Raw genomic sequence first — 6,630 nt, 5'->3', positions numbered from 1 at the left:
TATATGCACACCCATGTTCATTGCAACACTGTTCACAATAGGAAAAGATGGAAAAAACCTAGGTGCCCATCAACGGACAAACGAATTATAGTATATCCAGACAATGGAATAGTATGCAACAATAAAGAACAATGATGAAGCCGTGAAACATCTTATACCGTGGAGGAAGCTAGAGGTCATTATGCTGAGTGAATTTAGTCAGTCACAGAAGGACAGATATTGCATAAGACGACTATTATAAAAACTCAAGAAAAGGTTTAAACACATAAGAAAACATTCTTCGATGGTTACGAGGGTGGGAGGGAGGGTGAAGATTATTTATTAACTAGATAGTAGATAAGAATTATCTTAGGTGAGGGTTAGGACAGCACACACTACAAGGGAAGTCAGCACAAGTGGACTAAACCAAAGCTAGGAAGTTTCCTGAATTAATTCAAACACTTTGAGAGACAGAGTAGCAGGGGTAGGGGTCTGGGTACCATGCTTTCAGGGGACATCTAGGTCAAGTGGCATAACAAAACTTATTAAGAAAATGTTCTGCATCCTACTTTGGTGAGTGGTGGCTGGAGTTTTAGAAGCATGCAAACGGCCATCTAAGATGCATCAATTCATCCCAGCCACCTGGAGTAAAGGAGAATGAAGAACACCAAAGACTCAAGGAAAGTATTAGCCCGAGGGACAGAATGGGCCACATAAACCAGAGACTTCATCAGCCTGAGACCAGAAGAACTAGATGATGCCCGACTACCTACCAATGACTGCCCTGACAGGGAACACAACAGAGAGTCCTGGATGGAGGACGAGAAAGGTGGGGTGCAGAACTCAAATCTTCATAAGAATGGTCTGACTGAGACTGGAGTAACCCTGGAAAGCATGGCCGCTGCATTCTTTGTCAGCCCAGAACTAAAATAATTTCCAAGGCCAACTCTTCAGACAGGGATTCGACAGGAAGGTGGGACATAAATTGATACTCTTGAGGAGTGTGTCTCTTAGCTGAAGTAGATACAAGAGACTAAATGGGCAGCTTCTGTCTGACGGTGAGATGAGAAGGCAGAGAGGGTTAGGATCTGCTTGAATGGACAAGGGGAATTAGGGGTGGAAATGAGGAGTGTGGTGTCAGAGTATGCGGAGAGCAGTTAATGTCACATAACAGTGTATTTATAAATTTAAGGGGGTGGGGGAAGCCTTACTCTTAAAACAGTATTACCAGGTGTTATTATAAATGTTCATAATCTAAAATCTTTGTCATCAATTGGCAGTCCCTAACATTGAAACAAGTAAACTTTAACTTGCAAAATTAATATATTTATAAAAATGTATATATAAAGAAAATCCTATTTTAAGCAGGATAGACTTATCTCATAAGCAATAAATATAAACTTATATTGTTAATTTCTTGTAAAGCAGGGATTCATTTATCTATTTCATATGGGTTTACTTAAAGAATATATAATAAAGATCTGAGTTAAATGCTTGTTATAGCAATACTGTTCATTAAACTATCTATAACTAGCCTTTGTAAAGTAAACAATAAGATAAGCGTAGCATTCTTAGTGCTTACCTTGAATCGGTTAGTGAACAGCTCCAATTTGGGGAATAATTCTGTATAGGTATATAGACCCTATAGGGCCTTCAAACACTACAGCCTGACTTCCCCTTCCTTCAGAAATACAAACAAAAACAGGAGAAGCAGTCAATTCCATGCCACAAAGGTTGAAAGGATTTACAAGTCTGTGTTAAGACTAAATTTCAGTTTAACAATCCATAGTGCAATTCAACACAGGATGGGACTAAGGAAGGTTATAGACTATGTAGTGTTGAAATTTAATTAAAAATTTACTGGAAACCCCTTAGTTACTTTAATTTATAACTTTTTCAAGCATTTCTCAACTCTAACAGGTGATTCAACAAGGAGTATTTCCCACCCTATCTGTGAAACCTAGAGGAAATTTTTAGCCTGTGATTAATTAGAGAAGCGTATGCTCATTTATCCTTTATGTAACTACTGACAAATCCTGTGAAGAAACATAATTTCATATTAAAGAGTCATCATTCATTCATTCAACAAGAATTTACTGAATACCTTTTACATTCCAGGGAGAGCAGTTAGGAAAACAGATAAATGGCAGATGGCTTAAAAGAGAGGCAGGCTGACACAGTGAAGGGTCCTGGGGCTGCTGCTTACTAGTAGAATATCTTTAATAAAGATATGTTAGAGAGTCTGAGTGAAAACCGCTCAGTTAAGTCATTCCCAAATTCCCGACTCACAAAAACTGTGAGATAATGGTTGTTATTTTTAGCTGCTAAGCTTAGGGGTAACTTTATGAAACAGACATGTAATGCAAACTCTCTTCAGACTATATTGTGACACAGAGCAGGAGAATAAAGATAACCCTGAGCAAAACTGTGAATATATACTGCCCTCCACCTAGACTGTCCATAGGATATTACATTGGCCAACAAATTGACAGTATCAGATCTGATGTATCAGAAATACTGAGTAGCCAGAAAGCCCTATGATCCAGAGGGTGTGTGATAAATCCTAAAGAATTTTAGGGACCATTCTTGAAACTTCTAGGGGTCTAATGCTCTGAAGCATTCTGAGACATCCCCGCCTAGGTAAAGAATAATAAAATACACCTTGTAACTTTTATACTAAGAAAGCAGCACAGCGCGTGGTAGGCCTCTTTGGGTTCTGCAGGCCAAATATACAGAACTTGAGAATACTGTTTTGAAACATTTATCAGGTGATAAATTCAGCCAGTTTTGAGTGGGGTTCTGAGCAAGAAATATTGTTGCAGCAGATGTAGTACAAGCAGCTATGCTGCTTGATCCATACAATCCAGCTGGTCCTGTGGCATCTGTAGTAGATAAATCTTCAGTGTGGAGTGTCCCAATAAAAGATCTACAGTTCAGACCCCTAGGGTTCTGGAGATGACAGTGCCATTTGCAGAAGAGAACTATGTACCATTTGGAAAGCAGTTGATGGTCTGCTACTGGGTCTGATGGAAATTGAGCGTTTAACCATGGAAATCAAGTAATCATGAGACCATCAATAACCACCACGAGCTAGGCACTATTAGATTCATCAGTCATAAGGTTAGGTGAACCCAGCAACAATGGAAGTGGAATATCCTGGATTGGAATCAAGCAGATTCATATGGCACACATAAGCTATACAAACAAGCATATGAGACCTCCATGTCACTCATCACGGTTGCACAAACACCTTTCAGCTCTTACATATAGCCTCATTTGTGGGCGGGGGGGAGGGGTGGAGGTTCCCTATGAGCAACTATTGGAGGAAAAAAACCCAAGCTTGGTTCAGAGATGAGTTGGATTAGTATATTTGTACAGGCCAAAAATGGGAATACTAGGACACTAGTAGTAGGACACAAAAGACACTCGACTGTGGATCATAACAAATTATGGATAACATTACAAATAATGGGAATCCCAGAACACATAATTGTGCTCATGAGGAACCTGTACTTAGATCAAGAGGTAGTAGTTTGAATAGAAAAAGGGGATACTGCCTGGTTTAAAGTCAGGAAGGGTATGCGTCAGGGGTGTATCCTTTCACCATACTTAATTCAATCTGTGTGCTGAGCAAATAATCTGAGAAGCTGAACTATATAAAGAAGAACGTGGTATCAGGATTGGAGGAAGACTCATTAACAACCTGTGATATGCAGATGACACAACCTTGCTTGCTGAAAGTGAAGAGGATTTGAAGCACTTATTGATGAAGATGACAGACCACAGCCTTCAGTATGGATTACACCTCAACATAAAGAAAACAAAAATCCTCACAACCGGACCAGTAAGGAACATCATGATAAACGGAGAAAACACTGAAGTTATCAAAGATTTAATTTTGCTTGGATCCACAATCAACACCCATGTGAGCAGCAGTCAAGAAATCGAATGACGTACTTACATTGGGCAAATCTGCTGCAAAATACCTCTTTAAAGTGTTCAAAAGCAAAGATGTCACTTTGAGAACCAAGGTGGCCTTACCTAAGGTATTTTCAGTTGCCTCATATGTATGTGAAAGCTGGATAGGGAATAAGGAAGACCGAAGAAGAATTGATGCATTTGAATTATGGTGTTGGCAAAAAATACTGAATATATCATAGACTGCCAGAAAAATGTACAAATCTGTCTTGAAAAAGTACATCCAGAATGCTCCTTAGAAGCGAGGATGGGGAGGAGACTTCATCTTTCGTGCTTTGGACATGTTGATCAGGAGGGACCAGTTCCTGGAGAAGGACATCATGCTAGTTTAAATTAGTGAGTGAAAAAGAGGAAGACCCTCAACGTGATGGATTGACACAGTGGGTTCTAGCATAACAATGATTGTGAGGATGACGCAGGACCGGGCAGTATTTTCTTCTGTTGTACACAGGGTCACTATGAGTCAGAACTGCCTCCAGGACACCTAACAACAACAACATAAAGCCACTCCTCAGGAGGTGGATGTAGCAGTCTGCTTCTGTAAAGATTTACAGCCTTGTAAACCCTATGGGGCAGTTCTATTGTGTCCTGTCATGTGGTTATGAATCAGAATGGACTTGACTGCAGTGGGTTTCGTTTAGTGAGTAGAATCTAAAACTTATGAGAGCAAGTCAGTTACTTTTTCTTGTTCAGTTTTGTATCCGTAGCAACTAAACCAATGCTCACTATATGTGGGATTGATAGATGAATGGAGAAGCGCTAAGTACTTCTTAAACTAGAAGACGAGTTTTTTTTATATCTGATACTTTTGTAAATTGGATCTCTAGAAAAAATAAAATGTTTATTTTATTATTAGATTCAACAGACATAAAATTACTCTGTCGGATTGCTATGAAAGTTTCTAAACACTTTCAATTTTGTACTTATTGTAGATTGGTAAGAAACTAATTTTGATCAGCACCTATTTGCAGACCACACTGTGAGTGGCAACACCCGAAAACACATTGACCATTTTATACTCATCAGTTAAAATGTGAATGCTAAGTGAAGCTTTTTTTTCCTTAACAGACAAGGAGAAGCCACTGAGAAGTCCATGTCACAGTATCAAGGCTGAATTCCTGCAGGCATAAAAACATGTTAATTCACAAATGGTTCTGTCTTTGAGTAGTGCTAGTAGAATCGAATAAGTAATCCCCATACATAGGAATCGCTCTTTTTCAGTGCACTGAATAAGACATCACAATCTTTATTTTTTTGTAAAGAATTTGTGTCATTAAATTAGCTTTTCAAAGTTGTTAATTTGCTTATATGTTGCCAGTGAAATAAAAATGTCAGTGAATTAATCTAAATTTACAGATTTGGGAACATTTTATATCAGAGTAAATACTGCTGTATAATAGCTTATACTTTTCTGAAATTTTATCCTTTTGCAATTTTTTGTTACTTTTAGTATGAGGTTTTTGTTTTGTTTTTTGGTCGCATGTCTGGGATTGGAGGAGGGTCATTACATAATGGCAGTTAGAGTTTGGGATTTATGTGAATGCAACAGCCCTTAAATTCAAAAAAGTTTGTGCCTTACCATCTACTAGTGAATTCCAACCATGTTGGTGTTAGTTTTAAAGCTTTCAAAGTCCTTAATGTTCAAATCATTTTGCTTAGAGATCTAAATATATATATGGAATTAAGCTACATTGAGTATCACTTTGTATGCTCAGGACAAGTTCTTAAAAACTGATGCTGTCCCTCACTTGGGCTGTTTGAATACTGTAGATTCCTCCTCTCTGTAAGCTATGCTCCTTTCTTATACAGAGTAATTTAAAACATTTTTTTTTAACCTTCATAGTATTGTCAATATTCGGTTACTGACAACATGTAAAACTGTAAAATCACTGGCTTGCATTATGAAACAGAACAATATTTTGCAGTTTATTGTATTTAGACACTATCTCAGGAAAATCAACATTTTCATTAAATGCATTTCTAAGTAGTCACCAACTTAAATTTGTTTTTAAGATTTTTCATCTTAATATTTTGGTCTAAGGGCAGCAGCAGTCACTACTAAGATGGAGTTGGCCAAAGTATAGATATAATTTCAGAATAACAAATTGGATGTGTGGTGTGTTAATAGATAGATGGACAGATAGGTATAGCATGTACATATGTGTGTATATAGGTAACTAAAGTGAAATAGTGAAAGTTTAAAAGAAATGTATGCTTATTTTTAATTACAGGAATATATTTGCAGTTAAATGGATTCATTTTTCCAAAACACTGAATGATTTTATTTTCTGTAACTGAACATTCATATTTGCAGACGCATAACTCAAAATGGAAAAAAGGAGAAATTATTTTACCAGTGCAAATCTTATTTTTCTATCAGTGTTTCCTACACTTTCACTATCTCAAGAATGAAAATAAATAAATATGAATGGATAAATAAATGTTTGAGGTTTGTGTCATTCCTACTTCTAGGAGAACTGGAAACAGAAGTCTGAAAATATTTAACAGGATTTAGAAATACAACAAATACTTAAAAGTACATTTGTACTGTGACTGGCCAAGACAGGTCGATTGGAAGTTCACAGAATACATTTTTAATGAACTTAATGAGTTTGGTAGGATTGGTCAGTTTTGCAGTGGTTGTAGGTTGTTCCATTTACTGAGGTGAGGAAC

The 6,630-nt window shown here is 37.3% G+C and overlaps 1 protein-coding gene across 7 annotated transcripts in view; it reads left to right on the top strand.

Moving 5' to 3' along the window:
* The window catches only part of STAG1 (STAG1 cohesin complex component), a 552,131-nt gene that overhangs the window by 374,666 nt on the left and 170,835 nt on the right, over window positions 1-6,630 (top strand). The gene's annotated exons all lie outside the window — the stretch shown is intronic.

This window comes from Trichechus manatus, unplaced genomic scaffold, assembly GCF_000243295.1.
Source record: "Trichechus manatus latirostris isolate Lorelei unplaced genomic scaffold, TriManLat1.0 scaffold00084, whole genome shotgun sequence".
Classification (NCBI taxonomy): Eukaryota; Metazoa; Chordata; class Mammalia; order Sirenia; family Trichechidae; genus Trichechus; species Trichechus manatus.
The sequence above is the reverse complement of the archived record's forward strand: the minus strand, read 5'-3'. Positions and strand labels throughout refer to the sequence as shown.